Source organism: Cervus elaphus, chromosome 14, assembly GCF_910594005.1.
Source record: "Cervus elaphus chromosome 14, mCerEla1.1, whole genome shotgun sequence".
Taxonomy (NCBI): Eukaryota; Metazoa; Chordata; class Mammalia; order Artiodactyla; family Cervidae; genus Cervus; species Cervus elaphus.
Window position 1 is genome coordinate 15,298,968 of NC_057828.1, and position 25,595 is coordinate 15,324,562.

Consider the following 25,595-nt stretch of genomic DNA (forward strand, 5'->3'; position numbering starts at 1 on the left):
GGGGGTTAAGACATGGACATACCTTTTGTGTGGGCCATATTTCAACCTATTACATCTTATTTATTCACATCTCAACTCAAATGTCACTTCCTTAGATGACATTTTCTCTATCTTTATTATACTCTTATACTTGAAATTTTCTTAATAACTTGTTTAGTGTTTTATCTATTGTCTCTCTTCCCATTCAAAGAAAGTAATTCTTTACAGGTAGAGGCTCTGATGTATTTATTGATACATTCAGGTTGGTATTCTGATAAAACACATTGGTAAAGCTTTTTCATTTGTTCACAGCTGGTATCTTCTTATACTAGTTGCTAGATATTTTGAATATCATTCCTGACTGTATATCTGGCATCTAGAACAGTGGCTGGCGTGCAGTAGGCTGTCAGTAGATAATTGTATTGACTGAGAGATTGCATGTATTAACCTAGAAGAGGAGGAGGATTAGTCTGTGGCCAGGTTATAGAGAGATTTCCATGTCATGATCAGGAGTTTGGACTTTTTCCAGAAAAATGATAGACATTCATCCCAGAGTTTTAAGTAGGGAAATAATATAATTGGATCCGCAATTAAAACATGAAACTCAAAATGAATTAGTCTTAAATATTTTGGGACCCCTATTGAATCCCTGAGGTGATAATCAGAAGGATGGAATGAGATGAAGAGAAATCTGCCCCCCCTTTTTTTTTGTTGAAATAGATGATTGCTAACGAACTACACAACCTCACCTTTATTTCTCAAGAGACACGTCCACTGTGTGTGTGTGTGTGTGTGTGTGTGTGTGTGTGTATGCATGTGCATTTGACTGAAATTTTTGGATATATGTATATATCTTCAAATATATTGATTGAGATTATTTTTGTTGAGAGCAGCAGAAACTGATTGTGGCTAATTTAAGGGAGAGAAAAAGATCATCATCCATTGGTTTGATACTGGAGTACATCTTACAGTCTGAAGAGTGAGTCATTAAGTTATGGAAAGGTAAAGAACCAGGCAGCTTCAAGGCTTAGTCCAGGAGCTCATGGACATTTTCTATAGACTGGTTCTGATAATCTCAGTTTCCATGTCCTTCAATTCTCACTTTCAGAAATGTTTTACACTGAGATTTTTTGTATGTTATCTTTGACTTTTAGTGAATGTAGAAGCTGCTCATATTTCCAAATATATATTCTTCTTCTCTCACAAGATAGAACCCCTGATTTCTAGTTGGGTATCTGAACAAACAAACTGAAGACTATATTCCCAAACTACTTTTGCTTAAATGTGATCTTATTACAAAGTTCTAGTCAATGGGATGTAAGCAGAAATGCAGGTGGTGGTTTTTAGAAACTTTCTTCAGTCAATGGCTCCCTTTTGGATGCTTCCAGGAATGGAGACGAGACTAGAGATCTAGCTGACAACTGAGACCACAAGAATTACAGCCACACACCAGTGTGACAGAATGGTGAGTTTAATGAAGACTTTGGTAGAAGTGCCCTGCTGTCCCTGTGCTCTGCCCGTGGACTTTTATGTGTGAGAAATGTGTCTGTGTTTGTGTGATCTCTGATATATCTTGCTTGTATATGTGTATATGTATGTATTGGGCTGATCAAAAAGTTTGTTCAGGCTTTTCCATAAGGTGTTGTATGTGCACACACATACATACACACACATATATAATCTCACTTATGCTACTGCTATTTTAGATCTCTGTTACCCATAAATAAATCTAATTCTAACTCATATGCAAAGGTTTATCATAGAGTACCCTGAGCATTTCCTTTGTGTTTTTAAGGGCAGATAAGCATTTAAATATTATTTTAAGCATTTTTGGATTTGTTATAGGATGTCGAGATTATAGCCTGTACTCTGCTTTCTTGGAACAGAAGTCCTTTTGCTCATTTGTACATTTTTTCTTATTATAGTGTTAGTCTCTCAGTTGCATCCAACTCTATGTGACCCCACGGACTGTAGCCCACCAGGCTCCTCTGTCCATGGGATTCTCCAGGCAAGAATGCTGGAGTGGTTGCCATGCCCTCCTCCAGGGGACCTTCCCGACCCTGGGTCAAACCCAGGTCTCCTGCATTGCAGGTGGATTCTTTACCATTTGAGCCCCTAGGGAACTCTATATTTATTAAGAAAATTATTTTTTGTTTATCATATGTTACTAATATTTCTGTTTGTCTTTTGCATGTTTTCTTTTTGTTTAAATCTTTTTTCCTTCTTTACAGCTGTGTTATTATTTAAGTAGTTATCTTTATCAGTTTCTTCCTCCTTATGACTTTGGGCTTTTATGTCATTCTTCAAAGGGCCTTTCTACTCCAAGATGATAAAAAATGTCTGTTCATATTTTCCTGATACATTTATGGTTTTATTTAAAAATTAAAAATCATAAACTCACTTGGAATTTATTTTTATATAAAGGACAATACAGAGTTACACTTTTCTTCTGCCAGATGACTAGCCAGTTATCCCTATGTTATTTTTTAACAAATCAAATTTTCGAAGTCTTGGGATTTCCAAGACTTTATATGGAAATAGCAAAATAGAAGTTTGATGTTTATGTACTAAAGCCCCACAATATCTTTTCAGATGAACTCTTTAGACAATATATTATGTTTTACAAAACAGCTAACATAAATAACCAGGGAAAAAAGAAGAAAGAATAGTTGACTTTCTGGGGAAATTTTGGAAACCTTTTGCAGCTGTTTTAAAACATGTCTAAATTCTTTGACAATTCCCCTTGTAAAGGTGAAGGCGTTTCATGATTATTATCAGAACTTAGTGATTCACTTCCTATGAAGAAAATGTGGTCAAATAGATAAAAGACATTAGTTTCCTTCTTGCTATCTCCCAGGTTTCTCATGGCTAGCTGCCATGTCAACCAAACACTTAAGTAGCCCTGTGGAGAGGTCCATGTTTGAGGAGCTGAGGCATCCTGCCAATAACCAAAAAGGATTTTTCCAAGAGCCATCTGAGTGAACCATCTTGAAAGGAGATTCTCCAGCCCAGTCAAGGCTTCAGATCAGTACAGCCCCAGTGAGCATCCTGACAGCCTGAGATTTCCTCTGTTGAAATGATCAGCTAAGCTCCATTCAAATTCCTGATTACAGAAACAAAGGGATAATAAATGTTTCTAGGGATTTCCCTAGTGGCCCAGTGGTTAAGACTGCACTTCCACTGCAGGGGGCATGGGTTTGACACCCGGTTAGGGAACTATGATCCTTTATGCCACACAGCACAGGCAAAAATACATATTTCTTGTTTCGAAAGCAGCTATGTTTTAATGTGACTTACTACAAGCATCTGATAACAAAACACTTTGAGGAAAGAGTAAAATACGAGTTTGTGTGTGATAGGAAAATTTGTTTTTATTTCTTTTAGTAAAGAAGTTGGGAGAAGACGTTCTAAGTGAAGTAGGTGGCATGTGTGAAGTAAAAGAAAAGTTACTATGTGTTCAGGAATAATCTGACTTCCCAGGTGGCACTAGTAGTAAAGAATCCACCTGCCAGTGCTGGAGACGCAAGAGATGTGACTTTGATCCCTGGGTGGAAAAGTTCCCCTTGAGTAGGGAATGGCCACCCCCTCCAGTATTCTTGCCTGGAAAACTCCATGAACAGAGGAGCCTGGTGGGCTACAGCCCATGGGGCCACAAAGAGTCAGACACAACTGAGCAACTGAGCAAACACACACACACAAATAAGTTATAATGAGACTCGAGAATACTGCACAGAGTGAGGAGGAGCAGAATTGAATTTAAAGCTTGTGAAAGGCTTTTTTGCAAAGATAAGGAGCTTAGACTTTGTCTTTTTGGTCATGCAGAAGCAACAGTAGGTCTTAACCTACTGCAATACAATGAGATTTGAGTTGGAGAGCAATAAATCTTATAATATAACCTGATGGGTATAGTCTGAAAATGATATTGTCTTGAGAGGGTTGATGAGTTGGATTTACTTCTCCGATAGTAGAGATACAGGAGAAGTATAGTTTAAGATATTTTTGAAGTTGAATAAGTAGAATTTGAAGCTCAAGAGTTAAATTACACAACGCAATCAAATAGAATTGGTTAAATCTTTCTGACGAATGTTGATACTACATGGCACACTATAGGTATGTATTAATTTGTTTCAGTGAAAGAGTAAAATTCTGGGAGGGTACAGAGTATTATATTTGGACCATACTACTATGTTTTACATTTGTATTAAAGCTCTATGAAGTTATCAATGAGAGATTTTTAGTATACTCCCTCCAGTTCTATTCAGTATTGTGAGACATTCTGTTTCCTGGAATGTGAACACAAGTGAGAAGGTTGGAACACGCTGTTTTTCTCCGAGATGACAAAAGCATGAAGGAGATGCTCAGGAAACATTCGGTTCAGTCTCCACCAGGAACACTGAGACTGTTCTGCTGGGAATTTGTTTGCATTTGTTCTCTCAAGAGTCCACCTTTTAAAAAAATCCTACAGAAAAAGCAGCATGCTTGTCTTCATTTCAGGAGTTCCAAGTGGGGAATGTATGAGGATAGAGCAAGATCCCTGAGGCCCCTGCAGCCTGCACCCCTGCTCCCCAAATCCCACAGGGCCTGAGACTCTAAGCCTTATCAGACACCTGAGGTGAGTGGGGAGCGGATGTGCGCTGGTCTGAAAATCCTCCCTCGGTGACTGTCATGCCTTCTTTCACTCCCTGCTCCTTCCTGAAACATCACTATTCTCGTACACATAGTTAAGCACAACCCTTCTGTACTGGAAGAGGCGTGCAGGCAGATCTTTAGGATTTCATGCTGGGAAAAAGTTGCTGCCCTGGAAAGCATACATCTGAATATATATGTCACAGACTTTCACTGGGCCTCGATTTTAAATAGGTTTATGTTTTGTTAGGAATCCATCAAGATGACGGGCAGGCCCTGGTTTTGGTTGTCCTGGGAGACCTGAGTGTCTCCACTACGGCCACTCCCGCTGCGCTGATGCAGCACAGGGCTGGATGACTCACATTCCGAACATACCGCCTTGGTCAGCTGAGTGAGTCATTTAGTAGTTGCATGTTTGTGCTTATAGACTTACCCCAGTGGTCTTAGATGGCTGAAGTTACGCTAACATTTCACCCTGTTCTGTTGATTGTAGTTGATAAGATTCTGCCTTATCCGCAGGCCTTCTTCGCAGTGAGTGCATATTGCTTTTAAAACGCAAATCTAAGGTATTTTTCACTTAGCAAAGAAAGCTAAGATTTCTGCTACTTGTGACATGTGTCGCCCTAAATGAATAAATGACATTTAGGCCTCTTCAGTATGGCTGACGGAGAAAAAAATAGGTACAATGAGTCAATTCCCTCATTGCTGTTTCGTTTTGTTTCCTATAGATGCACATTGTCAATATCTCTTATGTTCATGAATTTGAACACTAGTCAGTGACGTGCAGTTATTTTTATTTTTAAGATTCATTCTTCTCTGTCATGTTTTCTCTAAGGCAATGAATGAGAGGTCTCAAGGATATACTTGTCTAACTTAGAGTCTCTGAGTTAGACTAAGCAAAGACTTCGTTTAAATAACAATACTGAAAGCTCACATAGAGATGAGTACCTTTGAAGTAAATGTATTTAAATGCTACGGAATTCAAAGGATTGAGAAAGTGAGAAGGTGCCATGTTAGTCAGGGATGCTGGGCTATGCTTCAGTAGCAGACCAACTCAGAAATCTCAGTGAGTTATTACATGAAAGCCTTCAGTGTGCCTGCCAGGTCTCCAAGGCGGCTTACTTTAAGCAGTGATTCAAGGTCCCATCTTGACCCTGTCATCTCTGCACCAGTTTTCTATTCACAGAGGCGGGTAATGCAAATCTGTGCTGAATCCCTCTGGGATTTTTTTTTTTTTTTATGACCTCAGCCTGGCAGTGACACTCTTACTTCTCACAATTTTTGGTCAAATCTAATAATATAGCATACCTCTCTCATACACAACGTATATAGCATACCTATCTGTAGCAAGACTAGAATTGTGAAGAAGTTCATGGCTATTAGAATCACGCGTCTGTGTCATGACTGTTATGTCATTGTGACTGAGAGAAAGGCATACAATAATGAAATATTTGTGAGGTCAAAGGCACAGTTTAATTTTATTTTACTTTTGGTTCGAAACTTTTTTTTTTTTTTAAGAAAGTATGCTATAGATATAAAGACACAAGTAATGAGTACCCACCAGTCCTGGTTAAAGGTGATGTTTGTTTCTATGATCTTTACTTTTTCTGAGTTTTCACAACTGCTGGAATCTTTACATCCTTTCGATTTCTAGTTGTCATGCATCCAGGTAATCAGTATTTTAAGAATGACATGTACATCTACACTGTGATACTGTATTTGTGATACTGGATCTAAAACATAGCAGAATACTTATTAGCATTTCCAGACAATGTTATCCTAAAGAGGAAAACATATTTTATCTGGTAATAAGAGCTAACTTTTTCAAAGTCACATGAAATAAGGGGAAGATTGTTGAGGTTGAAAGATTTTTTTGTTCTTTTTCTCCCCACACAGGATCTGCAGTTGACCCTTGAACAGCATGGGTTTGAACTGCTTGGACCCATTTGTATACGGATTTTTTTCAACAGCTATACAGAAATATATGTGTTGAACATCATGTGTAAGACTTGTTCTGAAGTGGACAGCCGACCCTTACACAGATACAGAGTGAGTGATATGTAATGCAAAGATTATTAATGTGTTAATTTCTTACTATTTTATAACTTTTCTTTTGAAGAATTACATTACTGTACAGTAAGCCTTCAAGGTTGCCATGCAAAGCAAAGGGAATGTGGAAGAAACACAATGATTAAGCTCTTTGGCCTGGATATGCTATACAGTCACATTCTATAGACCCAAACTGGTAACACAGCATCACTTAGAAGACAGGGGGCTTGGAAATTAGATCATCACTTCCTGGCAGCAGCTTTATAATGGAGTTGGAGCGTATGACTCTCTGGAGGTCAGCTTGATGTCTCCGTCATACCTCTGTTGACCTGTGTCTTTCCAGACTACCATCTCTAGACTCAAACACACACCCTTCTGGCAAAAGTGGCCATATTATAAGACAAAGAATATTAAACATTCCATTTGTAAGCTAGATAAATAGTTCTTAGAAGTGAAATGTGCCTTGTCAAATTTGATGCTCTGTTAAAATTTATATAAGGCAACTGAAAGGAAAAGGAAAGATTGATTTTATCAGGTAAGCAGAAAAAGAAAATTAAAAAAATTAAAAGTAGCCCTTTCTTTTTATAAAATAATTGAAAGATCAAGAAACTAGGCAGTCAATTAGGGTTATAGGAAATTTGGAAATTTTCCACTTTTCATTTTATTCTATTTAGAATATGCTTAGTTTTAGCCAAGTTATTAGAATTTAAAGCTATATTGCTGGAATATTGGTGGTATTGTTAAATACATCCAGCTGTCTATAAGGAAGGAAAGAAGGACATTAAGTTGTAGGTATCAGATTTGCAACATTTTCTCATGTGAATCTCCAGAGATTAACATACATTCTGTTTCTTGGTCTTTGTGGCTGGCATTTGCCATCATTTAGTAATATGTGAATAATACTTTTTAAGTAACTTTTCTGGGGCAAAGATTTTAGATTTATAGAAAGATTATAGAGATAGAAGAGAGTTCCTGTGTGTTCCTCATCCAGTGTCACCTATTGTTACATCTTACATGATTACAGTGTGTTTGTCAAAACAAAGGAATAGTTAACACTAGTGCAGTGTTATTAACCAAACTACAGACTTTATCTGACTTTTACTAGCTTTCCCACTCATGTCCTTTTGCCATCAGTATCCAGCCCAGGCTAACAGACCTTATTAACTGTTACCTCCTAAGTCTTCTCCAGTCTGTGACAGTTACTTAGCTTCCCCTTGTCATTTGTGACCTTGAGACCAAATTTTAAAGAGTTCTGGTGTGGGATTTTGTAAAGGGTCCCTCATTTTAGGTTTGTCTGATGTTTTCTTATGATTGCCCTGGGTTTTTTGCAAAGAACATGCAGGGTGATGATTGGGCTTCCCACATGCTGCTAGTGGGAAAGAATCCACCTGCCAGTGTAGGAGATGCAAGAGACCCAGGTTTGATCTCTGGGCTTGGAAGATCCCATAGAGAAGGGAATGGCAACCCACTTCAGTATTTTTGCCTGCAGAATCCCATGGATAGATGAGCCTGGTGGGCTTCGGTTTATGGGATCGCAAAGAGTCGGACATGACTGAGCGACTAACACACGCACATAAAATGTGCAATTTAAATGTAAATAGTAATCATAATGTACATCTGTGCAGGGCTGGAGCCTTGTCATTGTGTCTCTGGACGACTTACTTTCAGCTCTTTGGGAAGCTTCTGTGGCCATGAATCTTCTTCATGACCTTGAGTGTGTACCCACCTCCACCTGTTTAGGTGTTACTGTATATTTAAGTTGATACACATGTGTCACTTCAGCATTCCTTTAAAGGGGATTAAAAGGTGACCCTTTTGAACAGTGTCTGTGAATTGATGTCAGTAAAGTGAAACCTGTATGCAGGTCAGGAAGCAACAGTTAGAACTGGACATGGAACAATAGACTGGTTCCAAATAGGAAAATGAGTACGTCAAGCCTGTATATTGTCACCCTGCTTATTTAACTTATATGCAGAGTACATCATGAGAAATGCTGGGCTGGAGGAAGCACAAGCTGGAATCAAGATTGCTGGGAGGAATAGCAATAACCTCAGATATGCAGATGACACCACCCTTATGGCAGAAAGTGAAGAGGAACTAAAGAGCCTCTTGATGAAGGTGAAAGAGGAGAGTGAAAAAGTTGGCTTAAAGCTCAACATTCAGAAAACTAAGATCATGGCATCCGGTCCCATCACTTCATGGCAAATAGATGGGGAAACAGTGGGAACAGTGGCTGACTTTATTTTTCTGGGCTCCAAAATCACTGCAGATGGTGATTGCAGCCATGAAATTAAGACACTTACTCCTTGGAACGAAAGTTATGACCAACCTAGACAGCATATTGAAAAGCAGAGACATTACTTTGCCAACAAAAGTCCATCTAGTCAAGGCTATGGTTTTTCTAGTGGTCATGTATGGATGTGAGAGTTGGACTATAAAGAAAGCTGAATGCCGAAGAATGATGCTTCTGAACTGTGGTGTTGGAGAAGACTCTTGAGAGTCCCTTGGACTGCAAGGAGATCCAACCAGTCCATCCTAAAGGAGATTGGTCCTTGGTGTTCATTGGAAGGACTGATTTTGAAGCTGAAACTCCAGTACTTTGGCCACCTGTTGTGAAGAGCTGACTCATTTGAAAAGACTCTGATGCTGGGAAAGATTGAAGGCGGGAGGAGAAGGGGACGACAGAGGATGAGATGGTTGGATGGCATCACCGATGGACATGGGTTTGGGTAGACTCTGGGAGTTGGTGATGGACAGGGAGGCCTGGCATGCTGCGGTTCATGGGGTTGCAAAGAGTCAGACACAACTGAACGACTGAACTGAACTGAACTGAAAGTGAGTGTAGAGGCAGGAACATGTGACAACTAAGTTGGAAGAACTTTGCATTTGCAAGTTCCATTGGTGACACTGAATCGAGACATTTAGACCAGGCCAAGCCTGGTCCTAGGTAGTGAATAGCTACATTCATAGTTATTAATAGCTGTACCCACAGCTATTAATAGCTGCATATTAACAATTGAGCTTTTAGGTCACCCCACATTGGAAAATTCTTTGACATCTCTTGTAGCTCATACTGGGCCTGGTAGTGATGCATGGAGTTATACGGGATCTTGTAACCAGTAGGCAGAGTAGGAAGTGCTTCTGTCTCAAGGTAAGGGAAGGCTTTCTGGCTGGGGAGAGACTTCTGAGAAACTCACACATAAGTTAGTAAATTTCATGCATAGATATTAAAATTAGTGATGCCTTAAAATTTATCCTATCCTTCTACCCAGTGAGAAAATCCTTGAAAAATCACTACTTTCTCTTAATTTTTTTTCCACCTGAGAAAGTTGGTTTATGATTTGTTTATACATTGTGTACAAATTAACATATGATCTTGACAACAGATTCAGAAAGGTATTATTTATAGATAAGGAAAGCATTTCCATTTGACTTTTAATTTAGGAAATTTTATCCTTTTGCTAATGTAAATAATAATTCCTCCTATTAGAGGAAATTTTAAACAATAGCTATTATCTTTTTATTTGGAGATTTTTTTTCTTTTATGCTTACGCATGCTTACGGAAGCATGATTTGACTGGGTTTTCAATGATTTATGGCTCAGTACAGAGATGAGATTTTTGTTGCAACTGATGCAGAGACTTTCTTCTTGGAGAATGTGCAGTCCCTGCCATTTGGTGTTGCTGTGAAAACAGGAGACTATGGGTCACCCTTATTTACAGCAGCAGTGATATTGCTCTCTTCTGATCAGAGAGTAGCTTCTCAGAATGTAGGGAAAAGCAAACTGTGCCCAGGGTTAGGCTCAGCTTTGTTTGCCCTGAGTCCCTGTGCTCTGGCCTTCCAGTGTTGCGGCGTTGTATTTGATGGTTACAGTCTCAGTCATTAACCCCGCGGCATGTTCACATGCTGTTGCAGCTGAGACACAGTAGCACATACAGCCAGTCTCTTCTTATGAGAGTCCAGGGCTTCCCCTGAGCTTAAGTCACCAGTTTAAACACTGACTCAGCTGGGAAAGAATCCGCCTGCAATGCGGGAGACCTGGGTTTGATCCCTGGGTTGGGAAGATCCCCTGGAGAAGGGAAAGGCTACCCACTCCAGTATTCTGACCTGGAAAATTCCATGGACTGCATAGTCCGTGGGGTCATGGAGAGTTGGACACAACTGAACACCTTTCACTTTCACTTTAAACACCTGAGCTCTCCATCAAGAACACGTCGGTGATGAGAGATATTATAATAGTGTCAAACATCAAATAAAAAGGAGTAGGGGTCTTAAAGTCTGTGCACATCTGAACAGACCTTTGAGTAGACTTCGAGTTTCATATTCTAAGGGATGTGATGTTAGGTGACTTTAATCCTGCTCCAAACTTTTATCTGTTAATTCACAGTATTAATTTAGATTCTCATTCTGCCCATTCTATTTCCTTAATTACTTTTCTTTAAGAATTCTCTTCTTTTTTTTTTTTTTGCTATATTTTATAAAATTTGAATCCCCATGGTCATTAGACTATAGAATAACTAAAACTCTCTTCCATTTTCATTATTGTTCTTAGACGTTATACTTACCATGTCTAATTTAAAATGTGATGAGCAAAAATATCTTTGTATATAACAGACTGAAATATAAAGATGTACTAAAGAGGAGTTCTCAAGGACTGTCTCAGAAATGTGATGTAAGGAAAAAGAGGAAAGGAGACTGTGGACTGGGGGAGCTGCCTCTTCTCAAATAGGATTGCCAAGTATTCAGAGACACAGAAAGGAAGTTGAGAGGTGGCTGGTGGCTTCTGTGTGGGTTGCACAGCTTCTCACAGGGTTGGACGTCAGTGGCATTTTGCTGGAGTGACTCAGAGGAAGTCCTCTGCCTGGTTCCAAGCTCCAGTATGAGCCACATGTGAAAGCAGGCCCCTGGGGAAAGAATGAATGACAGAGATGCTCTCAGTAAGGACCTCAGTGAGGATGGAGATGAGGACAGTGGGAAGGTTTGAAGCTTAAAATGTGAAGCAGCTCTCTTAACATGTGAAGCAGTTTTCAGTGAGGCCCTGTGGACAGATAAACATAGTGGTTTAGGTCCATTGACTGGACAGTCACAGATTATTTAACAGCTCTGACTGCCTACACACTTAATGTTTAATGAACATACCTTGAAATATTTGGGCCAGTTCACGTTCTTAAGTCAAGTTTTTGGTAAGAATTTATCCTGTCTTTTAGGTATTGTTAGCAACTGATGGTGACCACAGCAATAGGGGTCAGTGCAACTAATGATGGAGAACTTAAGACAAAAGTATACAGATCGAGGTTCTTATGACTGATTTTCTTTTAGTGGTAGCTTTTAGAGTTTGTTGGATCTGACTCTTTCCCCACATAGGAAAGTAAAAAATAGCAGCCAGACCCTTGTGGCTTTAACAGTGAAGTATTGTTCCCAGGGGTGAATGAGCAAGTGGAAAACATAAGGAAAAAGTAGAGATGACAGTTTCTTTTAGTGGGGGAATGGAGAAATTGTTAGATTATTTAAAAACCATGGCAAAAATATTGTCACTATTTGTAGTTTATCATATGAGAAAGAATTCTGAGTCTTGAAAACGACTGCTCCTTAAACTTATTCTCCCAATATCCCACTTCCATCCCTTAATATGGAGGCCACTGCCTCCTAAAAACCTGAAGGATCACAAAGCTACATACTGGGATTTAAGATCAAAATGCTGCAGAAACTTGAGAGAGGCCACCAAGTACTCTGGAAGCCTCTCTGTGAAAGGAATTGGCCCATTAGAATGCTTGTAAATAGTGTTTATGCCCAGTGAACTAAGTGGCTTCTTCAAGCCCTTTTCTGAAAATGAAAGGTCCTGACATCATGTTGAGTATGTGGAACAAAAACATTGGGGGCAAAGAATCAAAACAGTTTAAACAGATAACATCTTTGAGACAATCTGATAAAGCTTCTGTTCCAGAATTGCAGAGGGAAGGAAGAATGGAATGGGGTCAACCGTGTCTTCCCGCAGCCCCATAAATCTGTCGACAATTGCCAAACTCTGAAAGCCATGTGAAAAGAGAGACTCGGAGTAAGAAAGATCAGAGGATGTCTTTGTCATTTCTGGGAAGAGCATTGGAAAATCTATTCATCTGAATTCTAGGCAAATGTGGGAAGGAAGGTTTTGTGCCTGTTGATTTAATCTAAACACAGAAAGCCAAAGAAGTCCCTATTAAATATTTGATAAGTTGTCCTTATGTTAGTGTACCCGCACAATTGCAGAACAGATTTCTTTTACCAGCTGTGAAAGTATAATGTATTATAGACAATATATTAGTTTAGAGTTAGCATGACAGAGAATGTTTGGAATATTTGCATGCACCCATGCACATTTTCTATCCTAATGGTTGGCTGAATGATTTGTTTTGGGGCTAATATTCAAGCTAGGCTCAATAAGCTGTCAGAGAAAGATGACAGTGGATTGGATGTGGGATACAAGAGGAAAATAGGCGTTAAGAATGATGTCATGTTTTTGGTTTGAGCAATTGGGAAGATGAAGTTGCCATCAACAGGGATGAGGATTTGTGGGGAGGGAATAGGGTTTGGGGGTGGTGCTCAGTGCTGGCTGTGTGAGTTATTAGAAGCCTTTCAGATATCCAGATGAAGGTGTTGAGTAAGAAGTTGGATATAAAAGTCTGCAAAGAGGCTTGGGAGGGAGGTAGATATTTGGGTGTTGACAGCATGTGAATAGTATTCAAAAGCATCACGAAGGGAGTGAGTGGAGGTAGAGAGATGTTCCGTAGCTAGGAGGTTGGAGAGAAGAGGAGGGATGCATGGAGGAACCTGAGAAAGTTTGACTGCGAAGTAGGAAGAAGTAAAGAGAGTTGGTATCCTGAAACCCAGGGAAAATAAAATATTCCAAGGAGGAGAGTCATCACTTGTGTTGTACCAGCAAGTTAAGTAACATGAGGACCGAGAGATGCCAAGTGAATTGAACTACTGGGTTATTGGCAGTGCTGAGCAGTTTTTAGAGTGGTGGGAATAAAGTTAGTAGGGGAGTTAAGACAGAGTGAGAGGTAAGAGGAAGGAAATCGGGATGGTGCCTAGAGACGAAGTTTCAGGAGTTTGAAGCATTGGGGAGCAAAGAAGTAGGACTGTAGCTGGCAGAAAAAGTTGGAATCAAAATCCTTTGTTTCAGGCAGTGTTGGTGTGTGATGTGAAAGATCCAGAGATCCTGTCCTGTAAGAAAGGAAGAGCTGCTGATGGAGGGGAGAGGAGAAGGCTGAGCCCCGCCCATGGGCAGCTGCGGAAGAGGGGCCCCTGGATCACCTCTGCTGGGGGTGTAGACATTGCTAGGGGGTAGCTGGGGAGAAGCGGGGGCGTGCGGGTGCAGAGGTGCGTGGTTCTGAAACAGGATGCAAGGTCTTCGGCCACGAGCGAGTCTGGGAAGTGACGTTATAAGTGTGGGAGAGAGGGCAGTTCTGAAATAGTATCCAGGAATGTCCGCGGTGATCAGCTCCAGGGGCCCAGTCCAGGAGTGATTAGAACACTCAGGGGATTAATTCTTTTCTATAAACATTTCAGCCTTCCAGATCATCTGAAGGCTTTCAGATGATGAATGCAGTAAGTCTTAAAACAGTTACATTCTTGAGAGACTGAATTCTCTCACCCGTAACTATCACTGCAGGTTTTGTCTGTGCTGTAACTGCGAGTACACGTCACACATTGCATCAGCAGCATGCTGAAAGGCTGAAGAAAGAATTTAAAATGTATGTAAACTCTCTCTGCTTGGATAGGAACTGAACACTGCAGACTCAGCACTTCCAACACTGACTTCTTGAGTTTGTTCTCCCGACTTCCCCTCCCCTGCGCCACCACACCCATCCAGTTCCTTTCTGAATCTCCTTAATCTCAGTAAATATCACCACCATCCACTTGCTTTCAGCCAAAAGTCTTGTCAATACACATCCCAAATACTTCTCAAGAACAGCGTACTCCCTTTCTTCTCCGCTTTTTTACTGTAACTCAAGCCGCTGTCCCTCCTCGCTTGGATTATTGCAACAACCTGCTAACCTCTCTCCCCACTCTGCGTGTCTCTGCTAACTCCGCAAGGAAGCCAGTGTGACCTGCATCACCCTGTTTGAAGCCCTCCAGGGGTTTTCCACTGTGCCTAGGATAAAATCTGCGTGCTGCCTGTTTGGCCGTGTCTGAGCTTGCTTTCCTGACTAACTTCATCACGTTCCATTCATAACCTGGTTCACTGGGTTTCAGTCATCTGGGCCACCGTTCCTTTCTTTTTAGTGCTTTGCACAAGTTGTGGGCTTTTCTGCTGCCTCAAGGCCTTTGCTATTTATTATTTCCTCTGCCTGAATCCTGATTTCTCAACTCTGTGTGGCTAGTTTCTGCTAATTGCCTTCTAAAAGCTTTTCTTTTTTTATGCTCTGGTACCATCGTCTCAGAGAGGCCTTTCTGACCATTCCACTCACAGTGCCCTCTTCCTGTGTCAGAGGTACCTGCTGTTAAGTTATTCACTTTTCCTTCAGAGCCTGTGACAGATTCTGAGTCTGTCTGGTTTAAAATTTTATTCTGTATCTGCTCCTTCTCCTACTAGAAGTATGCTCGTTGAGGACAGGAATTGTGTCTGTCTCATTCCCTGTTTGTGTAGCTGTGGAACAGTGATGGGCACGTGGGGGTCACTCAGGAAAGGACAGGAAGTGCTGATAAAAAATGGAAGCCGGAGCATGGATGCTTTCTTCCCTTGTAAATTTGCTACTTATATGTCAGGAAGCTGTCTTGCTGAGTTGTGTGCAAGTGCTGGATGAGTTAGTTGTACTGCATATTATGGAATAAGGAACATGTGCTCTGGAACCATATTGCCTGAGTGAAAATGACTGTGTAACTTTGGGCAAGTTACTTAACCTCTCTGAGTCGCATTTTGCTCACCTGTAGAACAGGGCTAATAATAATAATTATATAGCACTTTTCTGAGGATTGATCAAGTTATCATTTGCTATTGTTCAGTCATTCAGTTGTGTCCAACTCTTTGCCATCCCATGGACTGCAGTACACCAGCCTTCCCTGTCCTTTACCTTCTCCTGGAGTTCACTCTCAAACTCATGTCCATTGAGTCAGTGATGCTATACAACCATTTCATCCTCTGTCAGCCCCTTCTCCCCTTCTCCTCCTGCCCTCAATCTTTCCCAGCATCAGTCTTTTCCTATGAGTCAATTCTTCACATCAGGTGGCCAAAGTATTGGAGCTTCAGCATCAGTCCTTCCAGTGAATATTCAGGGTTGATTTTCTTTAGCATGAACTGGTTGGATCTCCTTGCAGTCCAAGGGACTCTCAAGAGTCTTCTCCAAAACCACAGTTCGAAAGCATCGATTCTTTGGCTCTCAGCCTTCTTTATGGTCCAGCTCTCACATCCATACATGACTACTGAAAGAATATAACTTTGACTATGTGGATGTTTGTTGGCAAAGTGAGGTCTCTGCTTTTTAATATGCTGTCCACTGTCTGGCATAGTAAGGACTCAGTAAATATTACTTAATGTTTAATTCATACATAACATACCATTTTCCTATCTATAGAATCAACAACTGAGAAAAGATAAAAATAATTGAAATAGCTTTTAATGATATTTTGAATATGCCATATGTTGGGAAATGAACTATTTCAAATTATGGTAAAAGTTTCTCTTTGATAAAATCAATATGTTTATGCAGAAAGATTATTGGCTTTCTGGCTGCAGCTTCAAGAGTGGTTCAGTGTAATTTGCTAAGCATTGTGATGGTGTCTGGCAGTGTGCCACAAGTGACCAGTTCTTGAAATTAAACTGATGATTAGGAAAACTGTGTTGAAAATATTATTAAGGCATCCAGTGTGGAAGTTTTCCTGTAAAGATTTTCTTGTGGTGTGATTTTTCTTGCTCAAAGGAGGGTGAGGGTGCTTAGGAATAGCTTATTCCTATAAACTGATGCTGCTTAAACTGTTTGCTCTTTGTGAAGTAATAGCTGCATGTTGCTCCTTAAGTCTTGTTCTGCTATATGTAAGTTTTTGTTTACGCTTTCCTGGGGGAATTGGGACTTATTTTCTTAAGAAAAACATCATTAATAGTTCTCATCAGAATGTGATGGCAAACCTCTATATTAAAGCTTAAAACATCATCTCCAGCTTTCAGCACAAAATTGCTTTCACAGTTCTGGTTCTCAATCTCAAAATAAAGAGAAGAAGCTTTGTCACTGAGATAGCCTCCTACTTAAATTTCATTCTCTTTCTCTTTTGGATAAAGGAATGAGAATGCAAGGAAAAAGACCGAGAACCATTTAAATACAAATCTTGGGGAAAAGGGGTTTTCTATTACAGGTCCACATTATAATTAAGAGTAGACTCAGAAAGCCAATGGCTGCTTTCTGAAAAGGCAAACGTCCTGGTGCCCTGCCCAGTATTCAGAGTCCGGCCTCAGCGCTGCAGCAGAGCAGCCTCAAGTCCCATGGGTACCACAGGGGTCAAGCCAGGCTCTTCTTTGCTGAGTAGGTATTGGAGTAGATTGGGCCAGGAGAAAGGAGGCAGGGAGGAAAAATGACAGCTCTGCAGGGATTTCCAAGCAGTTGAAAATATCCAAAATGCTCTTAACCTTTCTTTCTTAAATTCAGTGGCACCTGATGCTGTTTTATTTCTTTTATTTTGTACACAAAATTTTATTGTACAGAAAATAGCTGTTCACATGGTTATGTAAATCATACAACCATGAGACGAAGCAGTATTTCATATATGTGAGAACTAAGACCCAGGTTAATTTTGCAAAGATCTAGCTGCTCTGTTTAAACATATTCTTACAGTGATACAATTAGCAAGTGGTGTAAAGTTCAAATTTTAAGCATAAGCCTTGTAACTTTTTACAGATGTAACTTTTAAACATTGTAACTACAACTAATAGCCCTTAAATAGTTTATGGCATATTTGAAAGAAGTTGAAGTAGAATGTGATGTTAGATAGGTAGGGGATAGAAAGTTATTGAAGATATTCATTGAGCAGCTTTTTTTAGTTCAGGTTCTTTTTTATCAGTTAAATGATTTTGAGAGAACCAATTTGATGCATATGAGTGGATCTCAGAAATCTGAGCCTGTTGAAATTTTGAGAACAGAGAAAAATGAATAATACTAATTTGTTCAAAGAAATACATGTATTTAGGCTAAAACTGAGTCTGTGGATAGACTGGATGCTAAAAGCTGAATCTTCCTCCATTGCTTGAATGTTCTGACTGAAAAAAAAAAGGTTTTGGGGAATTTCAGAACTTTCTGGTGGAAACAAAGCCACAGTTTTAATATGAATTACAGGGTTTGAGGATCAGTTATGCTCAAGTTTTTGCAGATTATTTCTTGAGTCAACCTTAGAAGTTGTCTGAATTGCCAAGTACCCATGCTTTGAGAGGAGACAGAGTGAATCTTTGAATTCCTAGAATTTTAAAGTTTTGAATAGAGTGTATCAATCTTAGAATATCCTTATGACTTGGAACACATGATTAAATTGTAGACATACGTCCAATGACTTACATACTCTCTTTCATGGAATTTCTAAATCAAGTGAAAGCTAATAATGACTGAGGTAAACCTTGAGTTATAAATGAGATATTCTCTAATAGAACTTATTCTTTTTATACCTCCCAGTCTGCTCCTGGGTCTCAAAATATATTGGTCTGTCAATTTCTTCATTAAACTTGATCAATATAAATAGTATTGGCCTTATAACTGAATACATTTTTATGCATGAATTTAATGAAACTTTTGGAGCCACTTCTGCATTATCTCCAGAAATTGACAATACACAGAAGGCTCCCCTGTCAAATAATTTTTTAATGTATAGCTCTCAACAGAAAAGATTAATTTGACTGCAGGGAAGAACAGAGTTGTTTTTTGTGTTCCAATAAATTTACTTTATAAATTCATTATAATTTGTTAGCAAGCATTATACACTTCTTTGTCTTTAGCAAGCAGTCCATGATGTTCTAATTAAGAAATGCCCCTGATAAACTAGGAGAAATATGGACCTTCACAGAGGTATACCTATGTTTGTGAGTGAAACATGAGTATAATGCTCTGGGTTGGAGGAAACTTGAAGATTCAAGGTGTAACTTGAAGGTGAATTTTGAGTAGCACAAGGACAGCATGAAATTGGAACAAAGCTAGGTCAGGAACCTGAGGAAAGAATCACTCACTTCGGCAGCTGAAGCTGGTGACCAGGGAAAGACACCTCCCTGAAAGAATAGTAAACAGTGCACAACTCAACTTCAAGGTAACAGTGAGCGTGAGTGAGTTTGGAGGTGAATTGTTCATTCTACTGCAGCACAGTGGACTAGCACCTTCTGAAATGGGGTTTGTTTCTTAATTAGTGAAACTGGTTTTCTGTACTTGAAGACCTTCATCAATGAATATTGTATTTACTATGGTAAAATAAAATTTCTCTGACTATATTTTGAGCACTTGTTTTTTGTTTAGACTTAAAAATTTTTTGAAGGTAATTCTATATGAATCAGAGGATAAGTTGGTCACTCGAGTCTTTTTATACTTCACTCCATTTCCTTGAGCAGTTTATTTAAATGTTATAATCCTACAGTTCATTAAGTGTTCTATATTCACTCGTTCATTCGCTCATTCATTCATTCATGTTTCCTGGGCACTCACTGTGTGCCGGAGACTGTGGCATGTGCTCGAACCGCAATGATAAAGCAGGTAAATTCTAACCTTGCCGTTTAGAACTGCAGTTAAGTTTGGTGTGCTTGTGTTTAATTAACCTGCGTCTGAGAAACCCTGAAGATTTCAGGGGATGCTTCAGGGCAACAGGCAGAGGTGAGTGGGATGGGAGGGGAGGGGCCAGAAGTTCCTGGCTCATCTTTTTCCCCCTCACTTCCTCTTTCTCCATTTTACCTTTGTCCTTAAAATATTTCAGTTGCATTAAAGATCCTGATGCTAAGCCAGTTTAAAATTCACAATCCAGTTAGTCTAACTGATCTCAACAAGTCCTCCTTTCCTAGTCGCTTCAAGTTTTCACTTGTTTGCTCAGTAAACATTAGACATCAGGGATTATGCTGAATGTCACAGTGTATTTTAAACCATAGTCATTGCACTGTGAAGTTTTTAATCCAGTAATATTTTGATTTATTGAACTGTGTTAAGATTAGGGCTACTGAGGTGACCTCCATGGGGTTGCGGCTGGTCTGCAGAGCCTGTCCCAACGTTCCTGTGCTCCTGAAGTTCCAGGGCTGGTGGGGAGGGACAGTCAGGGGCGGTGGTTGATGTGGGCCCAGGAGAGTGTGGATTACGTCTTACCCTGCCCATCGGGTACTTAACCTTTGCTCATAGCACCCCACACTCACACACATGCTGGGGGGTTACTCAGATTTTGGTCATCCTGAGGAAGAAGAACTTAAAAGGTTTTCTAGGGGTGCACAGCTCCTTTTGTATTAATCACAGTTCCTCTCCTTTCCGTGACTGACAGCAGCAGGTCATTGTGTCCCAAGTAGCCAGGCCAAGAACTGCAGCACTGAGTTAGCTCACCTGACGTTTTATTTACTGCTCTTGCTTGCTTAGTAAATGGCTGTGGAACTGGACTCAATCAGAACAGAGGTCCTTCCCCTACAGACCATTAAGCTCTGACACAGAGGGGACTGGAGTCGAGGAACTGGTGATGAGCCTTTCTCTAGTGCTGATTGGCGGGTAGGCACAAGGTTCCTTTATCCTCAGGCAGGTCTGACTTGATTGGTAGGATGACTGGGTCATCTGAATGATTTAATTCAAGGAGATTCTGTTAGAAAGCATCTCTCTGCAAGTACCCTCCTGGTTTTTAGAGTCAGCACTTAAGCTGTTTCACTAATGGTTAAAGCAGTTGGTCTGAAAACATATCTATTAAAAATGGATCCTACAGTCCCCACGCCCTCCCAAAGTGTAACTCATGTTATTACCATTCATTTGAATCTTGTGGGTATTGTTTAATTCATCAAATTGACTTCAGTTAATTTACAGAGACTTTAATAACTTTGATTGAAAGAAGGGCACAGCCATATTTTCTGAACACAAGGCTCTCTGTATTAAGGACCCAGGATACTGTAAAATCTAGCCTTGTTCTTTTCAGGAGGCTGACATGTGGGATTAGATGTATTAAAACACCCCCAAACCCCAAACTATTTCCTCCACAGTTTTGCCTTTGCCCATTTATAACTTCCACTGTTAAAATTTCCATTTGTAATTTTACTGGAACTGAAAGCTGTCTTGATTGGTAAAAGATGGTAAATGCCTTCTTGTATCTATATTTAGATATGCTTCATATAAATTTTTATATTTGGTTCTGAGCCATATCTATACTGAAGGAAAAGAAAATAATGGATTAGGTCAGAGAGGTCATTAATTCTCTACATCTACTACTGAACTTTTATTCTAGCATAATAGAGGAATTTCTACCAAGACCCCAAATTACTCATTTATTTCAGTATGATGTCTGATGAAGGACATATATGCCATACTTTAATATTTATTGTTAATCACAGTCAAAAGAGTATATTTTAAAATCTGAAATGATATATGTACATGGAAGCCCGTAACAGGTTCTGAATTTGAAATTTTTAAGAGTTCTTGAATTATAAAACTAGAACTTCCATTGGTTTACTTTTTAATATTTCTGAAGACATAAATTGTATGTAGGAATCTTTGATATGCCTTAAAATCACTTTGAGTTAAGTACTATGAAATTTAATTTGGTGTGCTTATCCAATTGAGACCAGATGATAGCTGGCTCGTGTTCAGAGTGATATAATGCTGAAGACATTTTTTCAGGACTAGGCACACAGTTGACTCACTGAGTAATTTCTTGTGTTTACCATGGTGTTATTCTCCTCTACCTAGAGACCTCAATAGGCCGGACATGTTTAGTTTCTTAGGTAAAAGTAGGGTAACTATCACATTTTCCAATGAAAGTCAAAGAGCCCTGTATATCTATGTGAAATAGAATGAGACAAGGCAGAGACATAACTGTGGATTGTGGTTTAGAAAATCTAAACACACTTCTAAATAGGTCAGTTACTGTAATTACCATCTTGGATTTTATTCTTGGAAATTTTTTGTCAAAGGGTAAATTTTATAAATTTATGTGAATATTTTTTGATAAATATGTGAAGTCAGGAACATCTAATCACTCCCCATTACTGATAAAATGCAGATTATTTTTTTGCCTCTTATTCAAAGTTCCTTGTAAGGTGGCCTCTATTTTCTTTTCCAGTATTATATGCTAGTAAGCTTCAGTGTACACCTTTACTCTAGTTAGACTGTTCCAGCCCACATAACTTGTCTGTCCTTCTTCTCTGGCTCCATCCCAGCAGACTGAGTACCCCTTTACCTCTGTCCATGCACATCTTAGCCATCTTTCAGGTTCCCATTGAATTCTTTCTTCATGTCTGAGGTTCTCTTTGACTGCTCTGTTCCATTGTAGTCCACTCCATTTCCAAATTCTTATGACCTCATCTGGCACCATTCAATAGCATTTCCTGAATGCCCACTAAGTGCCAATCACTGTGCTAAGAGCTTTTTCTTCTTTAATGCTTGAACTCCAAGGGAAAGATACTTTCCTTATCCTCATTTTGCAGGTGAGGAAACAGCTCAGAAAATTTAAATGAGGGCTACAGCTAAAATTGGTGAGTGTGTGTGTGTGCTCAGTCGTGTCTGACTCTTTGAGACCCAGAGGACAGTAGCCCGCCAGGCTCCTCTCTCCATGGGATTCTCCAGGCAAGAATACTGGAGCAGGTTGCCATTTCCTACTCCAGGGAATCTTTCCTACCTAGGGATCGAACCTGGGTCTCTTGCGTCTCCTGCATTGGCAGGCAGATTCTTTACCACTAGCACTACCATAATGTTATGTTATATTAACAGTTTTATCCATTTTAATCTCTCCCCACCCCAGACAGTAAATTATGTTGGAATTTGCAGTGTTGCAATATATATTTTCAACCTCTCTGACACTGTCCCTCTCCTGTACATAGTTCCTAGCATAGTGCTCTGCATTTGATTGAATCTCAATAGATACTTTTTTTCATTAAAGAAAGAAAGGCATATATTAATGTACTTTTGTCATAGATTATATCTTGTTTCCTTATAGTTTTTGCAAGCGTATGCTTTTCTCTGTAATAAACAAGGATTTTTTAAAATATTTCAATGATGTTAGATTCTAATGTTTTAAGTACCTTAGAAATGTTACTGAATTTTAACCCCAGGAACTTTGAAGTTTTCTCAACTCTGTGGGACTTTATTGTGCCCCAGTCTGTATCATGTGATAGATTTTGAATATATAGGACAAACTTTGGTCAAAATGTTATTTAGTTTACATTGTCATATGCCATCCAATGTTCGTTGAAAAAAAAATGAAACATTTCCACGGAGAAGAGCTAAGAATCAGCACAAGGGGAAGATGTGTCCATGGAGTCCTCAGTACTTTGAATATTCTCAGTTCCTGTGGTTGTGATTTGATCACTTTAGTGCTGAGACAGGGTCGGGATGAGTGGGTGGGCAAAGCTGAAGGTGAAGAAGTAATGGACATTAATGATGTTTGTATAATATAAGTTCACTGTGTTCTTTCATAAAAAAGTCTTAGTTTTTATCTAGTGGAAAAAGAAAAAGTGAATAAGTGAATGAATAAGAACTAAATCTACAGCAGGGCCTTTCTGCCAAAGATACTGAAAATGGGATAATGTCTGTGTGTGTAACTATTTTTAGTGTTCATTGATAAATAAAACCTTGGTACCAAGCTCTACATTGTCCCTTTAAAACTTGTTACTCTACATCATTACTGTAGGAATAAAATGTTGCACTCATCTGAAAGTTAAGATGGTTATAGCTATGGTATCACTGGAATATTCTATAACAACATGTCAGCATTTCATCACACATGTTAATCTTATTTCCCCAGAGGCCAGTGTGGCTTCTTGAGGTTCCAGAACTATCAACGAAAAGATGTAAACAACAGCATATAGCACTGCCTTGGCAGATGGAATAATCTTCCCTCATGGGTCTGATGTCTAACTATTTCACTTTGTGGCTTGGTTATAATTGGGTGGGTGGGGAGAACTTTTTGCCAAAATACATTTTCAAATTGAACGAATGTATTAGGCTATTTAGAAGGTCGGGGGAAGGGTGGGGAGAATCAATCTAAAGCTACCATGGAAAGGTTGTTATTCATGCACATACAAACATGGTAAATGTCTTAATTTCAGCTCCAGAGTTAAAACATTAAAGTCTCTGAAAGATTCTTGTATAATGATTTGTGTTGAAAATGCTTTCTGACTAGTAATACTTTATTTGTGGATGCATCATTAGTTCATACATCACTAGTTCACACTACTAACTCTACTCAAATGCCAGAGATTCCTGTTAGATTACTTCTAGATCATATACATCACTGTCAATAATTTTAGAAGTAAAAACAAGCCTGTCATCTGGCTAGATATGAGTTATATTGATAAATCTACAGTAATTAAGGAAATTGTATACTCTAAGAATCCAGATGGAAGTCTCATTTGTATTCACTGGGAGTGATTAAGTGCAGAACTTCATCTCTGGTTCCTATCCTTAATCCTATCTATTTGCACCACCAGATAGAAAATCTTGATTATTACTTCTCCGGCTGGGATGCCTAGAAACATCCTCATTGATGGACATTGTTGCTTCCTTATCTTGGCTAGTGTAAATAATGCAGCACTGAACATAGGCGGGTATATATCTTTTCAAATTAGTGTTTTTATTTTCTTCAGGTACATACCAAGAAGTGAAATTGGTGAATAATATAGAAGTTATATATTCAATTTTTTGAGGACTCTCCATATTATTTTTCATAGTGGCTATACTAATCTACAATCTCACTAACAGTGTATGAGGGTTCTCTTTTCTCCACATCCTCTCAGCATTTCTTACTTGTTGTCTTTTTAATAATCAACAGGTGAGAAGTAATATACCACTGTGGTCTTAATTTTCATTTCCCTTGTGATTAGTGATGAGCCTCTTATTATGTGCCTATTGGACATCTGTATGTCTTCTTTGGAAAAATGTCTATTCAGGTCCTCTGCTCATTTTTCAATTGGGTTGTTTTTTGATGTTGAATTGTTTGAGTTTTTATTTTGTCTATTTTTGTTGTTAACACCTTATTGAATATATTTTTAAAATTAGTTAATTTATTTTAATTGGAGTCTGATTACTTTACAATATTGTGGTGGTTTTGCCATACATTGACTTGAATCAGCCATGGGTGTACATGTGTCCCCCATCCGGAACCCTACTCCCACCTCCCTCCCCATCCCATCCATCTGGGTTGTCCTAGTGCACTCTCTTTATATCTGTGTCTCCTCTGTGGTCTTGCATATAGGGTCATCATTACCATCTTTCTAAATTCCATATGTATGCAATAATATACTGTATTGGTGTTTTTCTTTCTGACTTACTTCACTCTATATAATAGGCTCCAGTTTCATCCACCTCATTAGAACTGATTCAAAAGCCTTCTTTTTAATAGCTGAGTAATATTCCATTTTGTATATGTACCACATCTTTCTTATCCATTCGTCTGCCGATGGACATCTATGTTGCTTCCATGTCCTAGCTGTTGTAAACAGTGCTGCAATGAACATCGGGGTACATGTGTCTCTTTCAATTCTGGTTTCCTTGGTGTGTATGCCCAGCAGTGGGATTGCTGGGTCGTATGGCAGTTCCATTTCCAGTTTTTTAAGGAATCTCCATAGTGCATTCCCACCGACAGTGTAAGAGGGTTCCCTTTTCTCTGTACCCTCTCCAGCATTTATTGTTTGTAGATTTTTTGATGGCAGCCATTCTGACTGGCATGAGATACTACCTCATTCTGATTTTGGTTTGCATTTCTTTGATAGTGATGTTGAGCATCTTTTCATGTGTTTGTTAGCCATCTCTATGTCTTCTTTGGGGAATGTC

General features: G+C 39.3%; 1 long non-coding RNA gene across 1 annotated transcript in view; it reads left to right on the forward strand.

Annotated features, from left to right (window-relative positions):
* The first annotated feature begins 4,868 nt into the window (after positions 1–4,868).
* The window catches only part of LOC122707872, a 196,595-nt gene continuing 175,868 nt past the window's right edge, over positions 4,869–25,595 (forward strand). Inside the window, exons 1-2 of the long non-coding RNA XR_006344941.1 lie at positions 4,869–4,996; positions 6,502–6,654. This is a non-coding gene — a long non-coding RNA (uncharacterized LOC122707872). The remainder of the gene's footprint in view (positions 4,997–6,501; positions 6,655–25,595) is intronic.